This window comes from Staurois parvus, unplaced genomic scaffold, assembly GCF_062004578.1.
Source record: "Staurois parvus isolate SC_StPar_1 unplaced genomic scaffold, SC_StPar_1.0 ptg000154l, whole genome shotgun sequence".
In the NCBI taxonomy this organism is placed as follows: Eukaryota; Metazoa; Chordata; class Amphibia; order Anura; family Ranidae; genus Staurois; species Staurois parvus.
Window position 1 is genome coordinate 13,791,795 of NW_028317950.1, and position 14,502 is coordinate 13,806,296.

Sequence of the window (14,502 nt, forward strand, 5' to 3'; positions counted from 1 at the left end):
AGCACACAGCCTGTGATTGATATCCTTCACTTTACATGTTCTTTGTGTACTGTGAGGAGGGGGGGTGTCTATTCTCTCCAATAGGGGCTCAGAGCCATCCTCAGGGATCTGCAATGTGAGATTCAGTTTCCTGCCCCCCGCTTTTCAGAGCTGAGAGATCCTGTGTAAAGTCTGCACTTTGAATGGCTATAGAGGACAGATGGCTGCAGATAAACAGGTACAACCTATGTATGTATTGTTTCATCTCTGAGTATCATTTGAGGCCAGTCACTTTATTAGGTATATGTGTAGGCTTCCAACCACTTTAAATCATTATATGGGATCTGAAATTTAGAGTCTCTTTCCTAACCAAAAGTCTCTCTGAGCCTCCAAATTCTGGATTCCATATAATGACTCACCAATCTTGGAAAAAGGTAAATTAATTTTTCCATTATAAATCAAATCCTTCAGCCTTCATGGATGAGAACTCCTCAGTAATCCGAACTGTACTCATAATTGTCCCATTCCAGGCATCCTGTACAATGGAAAACTAGAATGCAGCTATACAGTCACGACAACCAACGTTCAGCTGATTATCAACCATAAAGAAGAATAATGGTGTTAAAACAGTTGGCTCAAAACAAACTACTTACGTAGCACAAGTATACGAGGCACAATGTAACGACAAACACAGGGATGGCAATCCAACCAGGCCAGTTAATTGGCGGTTGACTTTCTAGAACGATAAAAAGCATACACAGTATAATGGTCAGGGAAGCAGTAAAATACTCCTCAGTAATGCAAATCACAGTGATAAAACAGAGCAAAACATCTCTAAAGATGGTCACAGGGATACAAGGCGGATGTGATTCAGAGAGATCATCCGATAATCTATTTGTTATTACACAGCTTTCAAGAGCTGATCACAACAGTTCATGCTAAAATATCTGAAGGGACAAGCACAATATTTTTTCTTGTATGATACCAGAATAAACACTTTTCACGTAATTAGTATAGTATTTGTATGAAAACAATTGAGTGACCAAGACTGCACATGCTCAGAAATGAAAGAATATGTTACATTACAATACATTATGTTATATCATTTCTGAAGTATTATTCTGTCTTACGAGAATTTTTGTAACTTTAGTAACCTATTAATTTTCTATATAAAAGACCAGGATGCGAAAAAAAAAAAAAAAGACGATTATTTGTGCAGTATTCTCCTCGTGTGTTTGGGGCTTAACAGTCACAAGGGTGTATCAAACAAAAAAGCTCAATACATAGTTATATGTTCTTCTAATGATCCTCTTTACAAAATCTATACTGATCATCTCTATTAGATGAAGCATAAATTGCATATTATTATTGATTTTATATGCTGCAGTTTCACGTTTACTTACAGGTTTCCTTCCCACCCCCATGCTGTGAATGGAGAGGGAAAGGAGAGGCAGCACACTGATAAGCTCATCTCTATCACTTTTCTCCCTCTGTGAGTATCTTCTTTGTACTGCAGTACATCTGATTGGCTACTTGTGCTGCTTCTCAATCTCCCTCTCTGAGCTCTACTATGCAGGGAATGCAAGAGGCCGATACAAAGCCATATTCACAGTGTGTACATAAACTGCTTACAGAGCTGCAGAAATGTGCACCTTTTCTGGAGGTCATTTTTACCAAATATCTGTAGATACTGAGATACTGCCATTTCGAGCAGTCTCTGAGGCCTTCTTAAGAGCTCACGTGCGATTGGAGGGCAGTAAAACCCCAATGTTGAACTGCATTTTTACCTCCCCTCAACTGCTCCCCCATTGCTGCAGAGGCCAGGGTGTACCCATGCCATGGGTACAAGGCTTTGCACCACACTTTTACCCCCTTCCTGCCCAGGCCAATTTTCAGCTTTCAGCGCTGTTGCACTTTGAATGACAATTGCGTGGTCATGCAACACTGTACCCATATAAAATTTGTATAATTTTTTTTAAAATAGGGCTTTCTTTTGGTGGCATTTAATTGCCACTGGGTGTTTTTTTTTGCACTATAAACAAAAAAAGAGCAAACAATTTGATAAAAAAAAAAAAATATTTTGCAAACAGGTAATTGTTCTCCTTCACTGATGTGTGTTGATGAGGCTGTACGGATAGGCAGCACTGATGGGCAGCACTGATGAGGTGGCACGGATAGGCAGCACTGGTGGGCAATGATGATTCTGCACTGATATGCAATAATGGGCACTGATAGGCGGCACTGATGGGCAGCACTGACTGACACCCTCCCAGAACTGGACGACTGCACTGTAGCCATCATTCAGCTATAGCGCGGTTGGCAAGTGGTTAAGTGAATAGGGCTGCACTGCAACTGCCCACAATGTACACAGTATTTAGGTATTTAGGGTGTTAAAACAAGCAGGTGATACAATGCCTCATCACTGCCTGCCTATTGTTCTCTGAATTGCGATCCAAACACGGATAGTGCTTGAAACAGCAAAGCAGTTGTAAATGAGTCTCTAAAGTCCAACTTCCTTAGTGTTTTTTTTTAACTTTATTTAAATGTACTCCTCCCCTTCCCTTTCTGAAATGATCAGAAATGTATTTTTTTTTTTAAAATAGAAGATGTCTTTTTTGTGATGCATAGCATGACCGGATCTAGCCTCTGTGATCTGGGGGTGTAGTAAAGAAAAAGTCAGGAGCATAATGACAACACTGTGTGTGAGTCACTGACAGTCTGTAACACGGTGTCATGACCTGGGAAACACTAGAATGTATTAGGCTGTCATTGGATTAGGGTGATTAAACTGAGCCTGTGCCCCCTTACATCAAATGTACCCATCAGCATCCCCTTTTACATCAGGAGTCTGTCTCAGAGTACCCCTTTAGTTCACATTCCCATCAGAGTACCCCCTTTCATTAGGGTCCCCAGTGTACCCCCATGCATCAGGGTACCCATTAGATTATCCCCTTACATCAGATACCCTGGTCAGAGTACCCCTTACATTAGGTCTCCTAATCAGAGGGCCCCCTTACATCAGTGTCCCCGTCAGAGGGCCCCCTTACATCAGTGCTCCCATCAGAGCAACTCCCTTATGTCAGGTCTCCAATCAGAGCGCCCCCTTACATAAGTGTCCCTATCAGAGTTCCCACTTCAATTGTCCCCATCAGAGCACCCCATTACATCAGGTCTCCAGTCAGAGCACCCCCTTACATGAGTGTTCCTATCAGAGTTCCCACTTACTTCAATTGTCCCCATCAGAGTGCCCCCTTACATTTGATCAGTTATCCCCATCAGAGTGCCCCTGTACATCAGGTATCCCTTTATATCAGGTGTCCCCATCACAGGGCCTCCTTACATCAACTGTCTGCATCAAAATGACTCATGGATCAGCGAATACACTCTCAGATGTGGAGGAGCATGACTAAAATCTGAGGGAGGGGCACAGCCCATCCCAGTGCCCCCCTAGATCCGACACTGATGTGCAGCCTGAATTTCTGGTCTAGGTCAGATGGATGCCCCCTCAAGGCTTTCTGCTATACCCATGGCATGGATCTCTGTGAGCGTCATCAGAAGAGACAGTCGGCTCCCTGATCACATCATAAAGGCAATACCGGCAGGAGACCTAGAGTGTGGCCATTCTTGGGGGATAACAGTGGGATAGACCTGGATTTGCCAAATGGGTGAGTATGCCAATCTAGCTCAACACACCATACAATTAACCTGGGGGGGGGGGGGCTGGGAGAGTTTCTTTTAAATAGGGTGACCACCAGCTCCTAATGCTGAAGTACGGTGGTCACCCTGTCCAATCCACTGCAGTCAATGCCTCTGATGGTTGACTGACAGCATCCCTAACCATTTAGCAGCTTAGACTGAAACTTCCTGTAATTATGTTTTAAAGCAGAACCGCACCGCATCTGAGCACCACAAACCAAAATTGCCATTTAATTCATTTTTAATATTCAAAGCAATCTCACCCATCCATCCATGTCTTCATGCTTTTTTTTTTGCTGAGAAATCATTTTGAAAAACACTCCCTGGCATTTCTGTCAGTGGCTATCTTAAGTAAGGCGAGATGATTCATGTAGCATTTATTTCCTGGAATCCATCCGCCCTTAGCTCAGGCTCTTGGCTGAGCTGAGAACCCTCTCTCCCCTTCTGAAAACTCCTGGGATGTATGACATCATTTGCCTAGGCATGGAAACCAGGAAGTAACTGAACTAATGTAAAAAAAAAACTATTTAAAACAAGTAAATATGATATATGTTCCTATCCATTTAGTAATGCTAGAAGCAGGAGGATAAAAATAGTCCATTTTGAGTGAGAGAGTGAAGTTCCACTTTAAGGACACCTTGGTCTATTCCAGGAAAGGCAGTGGGTAATGAACTTTTACAATGGGGACAATCATACATCACCGTTTTAATTCTAATAACAGACTGAATCATACATTTCTTTTTTTTCTATTTTGCCCAGAGCACAAGTTACATATTAGTAGGCAAAGCGCTGAGGACATCTAGTGGCAAACTAGAAAAATGTCACAAAAATCACAGTGTCCGCAACTGTCAAATCAGTCTGAATGTATTTTGATCTAATCTCATGATTAAGGCGGCATTAAACCCAAAAGCAAAAATTTATTATTGCATTAATTTTCTTTTTTAGGCTTTATGTCCTTTTTTCACCTGGTGATCATGGCCAAGTTGGTGGATGTGGTGCTCAGATCCACTGAACAATGGTTCTCTTACAAAACGAACATGCCCCCCGTTAAAGCGGTGTTAAACCCAAAAAATGTTGCAGCTTACCAATCCATAAATGTGGTGGCTGCATTTTTTTTTTCTCTTTTTTAGGCTTTATTTTCATCCTGCCAGTCTTTTGTTTTCCAACAGAACAGGCTGTTCTGCAGATGTAGCAGTTAGAGCGTCGAGACAAAGCATTTACTGCTGACAGAAGTGCTTACAATGATCAGTTTTTATTCAGCTATGTAAAACCTATATCCCAAAAGAAAAAAAAAAAAAAAACCTGTTGGTTCATTTTACACGGGCAGCCAGGGTGTGATAAAAACAGCCAGCTGAGTCATGTTTTTCACCACCCGACGCCCCCCTAAAGTCTACCATTGCAGCTAAATTACATGACACAGCTGCAGCAAGTTTAACTTGGCTTGCAGACTTTGACAAGCATCAAAACAGCCTATTAATGTCAATGGGAGAATAAAAAGGCTTGGCTCACGGTGTGCTTCAGTATAAAATTTGCTTTAGGATTAAACCCCCCCCCCCAAAAAAAAAAAACAACATTTAGAAGGTAGAATGATCCACTGTGGACCACTTTTTGGAGGTTGGTGCAGAGATCGCACTGCGAACTGTGTGAAAAAGCCCTTACTGCTTAAAAAGTGATAGTTGGAGTTCGACTTTAATTTATTAGCCCATCTAGCTAAATCTGAGTAAATTTAACACTGCCCTCCTAGGAAAGCTAGGGGGACCTACATAATTATGTTTTTAGTTAGAGGCCGATTAGCAGCCTGTGCAATAGTCAGATTTGGGTCAGGACATAGAGGCTCTGCAGGTCAGCTCTCTGAAACCTCCCCATGATCTTGAGACTTGAGGAGGCGCTGGTCTGCACTCTCAAGGGATCCTGGCCAATCCCCAAGCAAGAGGCTTGGCATGGGGTCAGGACAGCCCTTAAGAATGGTTGAGACTGCTCAGCAGCCAGAGAGTTCATGTGGAAGAAGGAGTGCGATGCTGAAGAGCAGGAGCCTGGAAGGGGGCCCAGATGGGAAGAAGCTCACCTACAGGCAGGGAAGCTGTAGAGGAGGAAAGCTCAGGACCTCATTGGCCTCCAGAGCGAGTACCATCTGTGCAGCGACTCCTAAGGGGGTAGTGCTACATCATTTAATCAATGGTGGAGAAGCATCTGGCTGTTCTGGTAGATCACAAGCTTAATATTGATATGCAATGCCAAGCTACGGATCCTAAAACTAGCAAAATCCTCTCTTGTATTAAAAGAGGTATAGACTCCAGAGAGAGATATCATATTACCCCTGTACAAATCATTAGTAAGACCTCATCTGGGATATACAGTTCAGTTTTGGGCACCAATTCACAAAAAGAACATTGGGGAACTGGAGAAAGTACAGAGAAGGGTAACCAAACTGATAAGAGGCATGGAGGAAATCAGCTATGAGGAAAGATTAGAGGAACTGAATTTATTCTCTCTTGAGAAGAGGAGATTAAGGGGGGATATGATCAACATGTATAAATACATCGGTGGTTCATATAGTGAACTCGGTGTAGAGCTATTCACCCTGAGGTCATCACAGAGGACAAGGGGGCACTCTTTACATCTGGAAGAGATATAATCTCCAAATACAGAAAGGTTTCTTCACAGAGAGAGCTGTGAAAATGTGGAATAGACTCCCTCAAGAGTTGGTTCTGGCCACCTCAGTGGATTGCTTTAAAAAAAGGCCTGGATTGTTTCTTAGATACACAGAATATAACTGGATACTAACATTTATAGGTAAAGTTGATCCAGGGAATATCCGATTGCCTCTTGGGGATCAGGAAGGATTTTTCCCCTGCAGGAGCAAATTGGATCATGCTTTGCTGGGGTTTTTTTGCCTTCTTCTGGATCAACGGTGGGTATAGAATTATAACTTTTTTTTTTTTTTTTTAAATGGTTGAACTGGATGGACTTTTGTCTTTCAGCCAGAAACTGTAACTATCTCCCCAGATTGACAATGCTGATGCCAATAGGTGTCTGTTGCTTCCCCATCCACAGTGCAGACCCTCTAAGACAAGAAGTGTGTTACTGGTTGGATCACCAGGCGAAAATAAAGGAAAAAAGCCTAAAAAAAAAAGGAAAACCAATGCAGCCATCACATCTAAGAACTGATAAACTGCAATTATTATTTTTTGTTCTTGGGTTTAAATACCACTTTCAGCTAAATTAGGGACACATCCACTGTCAACTTTGTAGCATTAACCCAGCAGTTTGTTGTTTTACCTGAGATCCCCTGTAACATCTGGATCCTGCCAGTAGAACTGCTATTCTTTCCACTCTCCATAACAGACCAAACAGTCCTGAAAAAGTGGCAGTTACAGCTGGGAGAAAAACCTATAACTCTGCCTGGGGCATTTCAATCATCAGATGTTATTAATCTAGTTTAAACCCTTAAAACTGAATTCCAGAAACAAGAACTTTCATTTATTGACTTCATGAGAATTGTGTTTAGCAGCCGATGTGTTTAACACGTTGCAGGTATGTGTGTTTTTTGTTTCACAGCAGAAGCCAAAATACTTTGTTTTTCTTGTATTGCAGTTCAGAGTATAGATCCCTGCGCAATCAAAGTAGAATGTAGAAGATAATGCATTTTAACTTATTGTACTGGGCCTGCATCTAATAATGCAATCCAATGGACGTGGTGTGACGTGGTCATGCCCAGGCCAATTGTCAGCTTTCAGCGCTGTCTCACTTTGAATGACAATTGTGCAGTCATGCAACATTTTACCCATATGAAATTTTTATCATTTTTTTCACACAAATAGAGCTTTCTTTTGGTGGTATTTTAATTGCTGCTGGGTGTTTTATTTTTTTTGTGCTATAAAACAAAAAAAAATAAAAAGAGCAAAAAAAAAAATTGAAAAAAAAGTTTCTTTGTTTCTATTATAAAATTTAGCAAAAAGGTAAATTTTTCTCCTTCACTGATGTGCGTTGATGAGGCTGCACTGATAGGCACTGATAGGCAGCACTGATATGCAACAATGATGGGCACTGATAGATGGCACTGATGGGCAGCACTGATGGGTGGCACTGCAGGGCACAGGTGGGTGGAACTACTAGGCACTGATCATCAGTGTCCTGATGATCGGTGCCGATCTGTTTTCTGACAATTGCAGTTATCGGCAGTACTTCCCTTACACTGTGACAGCGTGAGGAAAGTGCAGCAGATAGCCGGCAACTGCATTTACCTGGTGATCTGCTGTGTCATTGGACACAGCTGATCACATGGTAAAAAGCCACTGTGATTGACCTTTTACATCACATCACATGACCTTTACATCACATGATCAGCTGTGTCCGTAGGACACAGTGATCACGGAGATCGCCAGGTGCGCACTGCTGGAGGCACGCGGGAAGGCGCGTTCTGGGAGGACATCATATGACGTCAACTGGACAACCGCACTGTAGCCATCATTCGACTATAGCGTGGTTGGCACGTGGTAAATATGAGGGGCATTCAAGCCAAACCGGGACTTTTAATTTTACAGGTATAAAAAGGATACTACTGTGGTAGTACTATATGCAGAACAGGGGCGGACTGACCATTTGGAAACCCCCTAGGGCACGGGGTCAGTAGGGGGCCCCATAAGATGCCCCTGGTACCTTTTTCATAGGCTTTTTTGAGTTTGGGCAAGGACACAGGGGCCCCATGATCCCCTATTGCCCGGGGGCCCCATGAGTTGTCAGTCCGCCAGAGTATGTGGCTTGTGTGCTGATAGGCAACGCACATGTTGCCAGCCAGTCCAGAGACCATTAATCAAGATGGCAGACAACAATGTTAGTGCGTGCATGGAACAGCGTGTGGTGTTGAAGTTTCTTGTGAACGAAGGCGTAAAACCCACAGATATCTACAGAAGACTTCAAGCACAGTACGGTGATGGGACGCTCAGCCTCAGTAAGACATTTGAATAGTGTAAACATTTCAAAGATGGCCATACGTCCGTCAGTGACGATCCCAGCCATGGTGGTTCCCAGCCCACAGCAGTCACTCTTTTGAACACTCATCCTGGAACGCCTGATCCTGGACAATCAACACAAAACCTGTCATGAAATTACACAAGAGACAAATCTTCCTGTGGGAACGGTGAACACAATGATGATGAAGTGAAGTAGGCTGTCCTAGGATGGTTCAGGCGTACTGATAAATCTTTCTATGATGAAGCTTTCCAGGCATTCTTTGAATGCTGGAATAAGTGTATAAATGTAGCAGGGGAGTATGTAAAAAAATAAATGCGGTTTCAACTCCTTGAAATTTGTTATTATATAAACTCAAAAGTCCCGATTTGATTTGAACGCCCCTCGCATATTCCGCAACACCCACAAAAATGTAGCGCCCTTCAAGTAGGCTGCTAGTGTTTAGGTCAATTTAATTTTTGGTCTCCCTGTAGTCATGGAGTGCAGTGATCATTTGTTTGTGTTTGTTCCAGGTTCTACTGGTGTGGGCTTAGCTACTTTCCTCTGCATCCCACTGAATTCTGGGATAAAGTGGGTGGAAAAGTTTAAGCCTGGCCTGCATATTGGTGCTCTCTCAGCCAATCCCTGGTCAGGAGAGTGAGTGACTAGCAGGGGGCTGAGAGGGGCATAAATAAGATGGGGCCTAAAACACAGGTCGTTTGTTCTTGGGGGAGAAAGAGCCAGCGTGAGGGTCGACGCACCCCTGGGTGGCCAGCTACCGCATTGAAGAATTCCTTCTGTGGTTCCAGCTCCAGTTAGGAGAGAAAGCGGTGGGCATTTTAACCACTTGCCTACCGGGCACTTATATCCCCTTCCTGCCCAGTTCAGTTTTCAGCACTGTCGCATTTTGAATGTCAACTGTTCAATCACACAACACTGTACCCATATGAAATGTTTTTCACACAAATAGAGCTTTCTTTTGGTGGGATTTAATCGCCGCTGGGTATTTTATTTTTTGCACTATAAACAAAAAAAAAGAGCAAAAAATTAAAAAAAAAAGAAAAAATTTTTTGTTTCTATTATAAAATTTTGCAATTAGGTAATTTTTCTCCTTCACTGATGTTCGTTGATGAGGCTACACTGATAGGCAGCACTGATGAGGCAGCACGGATAGGCAGCACGGATAGGTGGCACTGATGAGGCAGCATTGATGATGCTGCACTGATATGCAGCAATGATATGCAGCAATGATGGACAATGATAGGCGGCACTGATGGGCAACACGGACAGGTGGGGCTGACGGCACTGACTGACAGCATGGACTGGCGCCACTGATTGGTGTCACAGCTGGGTGGCACTGATTGGCACAACTGCTTGTACAGCACTGATGTGGGACACTGATGGGTGGGCGGCACTGATCATCTGCTCAGTTGCTGGTTATTGGCAGTACTTTCCTCACTCGATGACAGACACAGCTGATCACGTGGTAAAAGGCCGCTATGATTGGCCTTTTACCTCATCGCGTGATCAGCTGTGTCGTAGGACACAGCTATCACGGAGATCGCCGGTTGCGTGGTGCGGGGGGTGCGCGCGGGAGGGTGCGTTCTGGGAGAACGTAATATGATGCCCTCCCAGAACTGGACAACCGTGCTGTAACCATCACTCAGCTATAGCTCGGTTAGCAAGCTGTTAAATCACCAGACCTGCGAAGCAGCTTTCTCTCATTTCCTTGCAGAGACGACTGCACAAGCTAGACAGCTTTTGATTGGTCATCACAGTCTATGTGATGGTGTTGACCAATCAAAAGCTCTCTAGCCCAAACAGTCATCCCTGCAAGGAGGGGAGAGAAAGCGACGGGGATTTGAAATCCCTGCCGCTTTCTCTCCTCTCCTACAGCTGAGAATACGGAGCATCTGCCACCATCCCCACACGCCCTTCACTACCACTCTCCACAACAGGAAACCTCCCTGCACCGCTCCTGTGTGAACTCACATACTATTCTTTGCGGTGCAATTTGTGTCCATGCATTTTGCTGCTACGTATTGGTACTCGGTATCGGCGAGTACTTGACCGAAAGTATCAGTACTCGTATTCACCAATCAACCGTGGGTATTGGTGCATCCCTACTAGAGACTTTCCCTGCTACCTTTGGGAGATTATTACAGCTTTTTCAGGACTTGAGGAGTTCCTGCTCTGAAGTTCTATTCACCTTTCTCATTCAACAGGGTACTTAAACCCTGAAAGTGCAGAGCATCTTTAGTGTCCTCTGTCGCATCTTTGCTGTGTTTTGGTGTATCCCAAGGCTCACTCTCACGCCATCCAAGTTATAACCAGCAAATACACTGCAAAAAGACCAGCACAACTGGTTTCCGGAACCAAGTGATGGTGAACTACCTTGTGCCTGGCTGCCATGTGCAGGAATAGAACCCGGTAATTAGAGATGAGCGAAGTATTCAAAAATTCGATTCGACTGATTCGGCGAATTCGTAGAAAAATTTCGATTCGAGTCGAATATATTCGCTGTGAATTTAACTTAAAAAAGGGTGTTTCTAGGCTTCAGAGAGACTTAATATTAGTGCTGAACACTGTACCTTTAATTTAAATGCCCTTGGAGTCTGCTGGGGAAGAGAAATAATACTGTCAGGCAGTATGACATGCAGATGAGTGCCGTCGATCTTAGAATCACCGCACACTTCACTCATTTGGGCAGTCACGGGGCCAAAACCAGAGTGTGGAGCCACAGTGTGGCGGTGGAGGCAGCAGCAATGGGAGGCCATACAGCACCCTATGACAAAAATGGAAACCACCAGCAGTGTGAGGAGACCTGAAAGTGGCACATGGCAGAGTGTGGCGATAGAGACAGCAGCAATGGGAGGCCGTACAGGGACCCATGACACACTCTGGACCTGGCAGCAGCATGAGGAGGCGGTACAGGGGCCCATGGCAGATTACGGGCCTGGCAGCAGCATGAGGAGTCGGTACGGGGGCCCATGGCAAATTACAGGCCTGGCAGCAGCAATGGGAGGCCGTACAGGGACCCATGACACACTCTGGACCTGGCAGCAGCATGAGGAGGCGGTACAGGGGCCCATGGCAGATTACGGGCCTGGCAGCAGCATGAGGAGTCGGTACGGGGGCCCATGGCAGATTACAGGCCTGGCAGCAGCAATGGGAGGCCGTACAGGGACCCATGACACAATCTGGACCTGGCAGCAGCATGGGGAGGCGGTACAGGGGCCCATGACAGATTACGGGCCTGGCAGCAGCATTTGGAGTCGGTACGGGGGCCCATGACACACTCTGGACCTGGCAGCAGCATGAGGAGGCGGTACAGGGGCGCATGACAGATTACGAGCCTGGCAGCAGCAACTTGGACAGGAGGACGTTCAGTTTCTGCACCGTCTGGTGCGTGCTCGCAAACTGTTGTCTCTTGGAAACGGATTCCAAGAAAGACTGCTGACGGAATCCGTGAAGAGGAGTAGCAGGAGAAGGAGCATCTGAACGAGCGGAATATGCCAACAAGCGACAACAGGGGCCCATGGCAGATTAGGGGCCTGGCAGCAGCTATGGGAGGCCCGTAATCTGCCAGCACCCTATGACAAAAAATGGAACCCACCAGCAGTGTGAGGAGACCTGAAAGTGGCACATGGCAGAGTGTGGCAATGGAGACAGCAGCAATGGGAGGCCGTACAGGGACCCATGACAGACTCTGGACCTGGCAGCAGCATGAGGAGGCGGTATAGGGGCCCATGGCAGATTAGGGGCCTGGCAGCAGCTATGGGAGGCCCGTAATCTGCCAGCACCCTATGACAAAAAATGGAATACACCAGCAGTGTGAGGATACCTGAAAGTGGCACATGGCAGAGTGTGGCGATGGAGACAGCAGCAATGGGAGGCCGTACAGGGACCCATGAGAGACTCTGGACTTGGCAGCAGCATGAGGAGGCGGTATAGGGGCCCATGGCAGATTAGGGGCCTGGCAGCAGCTATGGGAGGCCCGTAATCTGCCAGCACCCTATGACAAAAAATGGAACACACCAGCAGTGTGAGGAGACCTGAAAGTGGCACATGTTTGGGGCATGATTCATGGCGGATTTAGTCAGTTGTGTCAGGAACTGGTGGTTTGAAATCCAGACTAATCCACGCCTGATTCATTTTCACAAACGTCAGTCTCTCCACACTTTGGGTGGACAGTCGTGTCCTCCGCGGAGTTGCAATACCTCCTGCCGCACTAAACACGCGCTCCGATGCCACGCTACTGGCCGGGCATGACAGCCTTTCAAGGGCAAATTCAGCTAGTTGGGGCCAAAAGTCAAGTTTCGTTGCCCAGTAGTCAAGGGGATTGTCTACCTCGGTTGGCAGGGTGCTGTCCAAGTAGGCCTAAGCCTGTTGTTTGAGGTCCTGCTCCAGGTCCACCTGATGCTGCTGCTGCTGCGGCTGGTTAGTAGTTTCCTCACTGCGCTGGTGAAGAAAGCTACTCATCATCGACTGCAGACTGAGGCAGCCGCTGCTGGTGGAGCTGCCACTGCTCCTACCACCCCACCCCTCCCCTGCTGCCATGGCAGCGGAACGCGAGCGCACAGGGCCCACAGTGTCTGAGGATAAACGTTGGCGCAGACAGGCAGAGACCAGCTGACTACATAGGTGGTTTTTATAGTACGTTATTTTGGCCTCCCTCTCAGCAGGTGTGAAAAAGGCCACCATTTTTGAACGGTAGCGAGGGTCCAACAAGGTGGACAGCCAAAAGTCATCCCTCTGTCTGATGGTTATTATTCGGCTGTCGCTACGCAAGCAAGCGAGCATGCTATGGGCCATTTGTGCCAAGGAATGCGAGGGACTCCCTGCCTCCATCTCCACAGCATACTGCCACGGTGCGTCTGGGTCCTCTGTCTCCTCCTCCTCCTCCTCCTCTACCAGATGCTCCTGCTCCTCCACTCCTGTCCGCTGAGTGGAAAAACCACCCATTTCACTCAATAATTCCTGAGCACCAATGTCCTCCTCTACCTCCTCCTCTTCTTCCTGTCCTGCCCCCACAGGGGTCATGTGGCGTTGAGATCTGTGCGCCACGTCTACCGCACCCTGACCAGCCATTGTTAACAGCATTTGTTCCAGGACGTGCAACAGAGGAATGACGTCGTTCATCCCATAGTCCTGCCGACTCACGAATAGCGTGGCCTCCTCAAAGGGCCTGAGCAAGCGCAGGTGTCACGCATGAGCTGCCAATGGCTGACATCTAAGTTACACAGGGAGTACCTTTATCCGCTTTTAACATCAGGAAATCGGTGATGGCCTTTCGCTGTTCGTAAAGGCAGTCTAACATATGTAGGGTTGAATTCCACCTTGTTGCAACGTCACAGCATGAGGAGTCGGTACGGGGGCCCATGGCAGATTACGTGCCTGGCAGCAGCAATGGGAGGCCCGTAATCTGCCAGCACCCTATGTCAAAAAATTCAACACACCAGCAGTGTGAGGAGACCTGAAAGTGGCACATGGCAGAGTGTGGCTATGGAGACAGCAGCAATGGGAGGCCGTACAGGGACCCATGACACACTCTGGACTTGGCAGCAGCATGAGGAGGCGGTATAGGGGCCCATGGCAGATTAGGGGCCTGGCAGCAGCAATGGGAGGCCCGTAATCTGCCAGCACCCTATGTCAAAAAATTCTACACACCAGCAGTGTGAGGAGACCTGAAAGTGGCACATGGCAGAGTGTGGCGATGGAGACAGCAGCAATGGGAGGCCGTACAGGGACCCATGACAGACTCTGGACCTGGCAGCAGCATGAGGAGGCGGTATATAGGGGCCTATGGCAGATTAGGGGCCTGGCAGCAGCTATGGGAGGCCCATAATCTGCCAGCACCCTATGTCAAAAAATTCA

General features: G+C 46.4%; 1 long non-coding RNA gene across 1 annotated transcript in view; it reads right to left on the reverse strand.

The window, feature by feature from the left end:
- The window catches only part of LOC149463534 (uncharacterized), a 32,649-nt gene that overhangs the window by 7,291 nt on the left and 10,856 nt on the right, over positions 1-14,502 (reverse strand). The window contains exon 2 of the long non-coding RNA XR_016312436.1: positions 633-715. This is a non-coding gene — a long non-coding RNA (uncharacterized LOC149463534). The remainder of the gene's footprint in view (positions 1-632; positions 716-14,502) is intronic.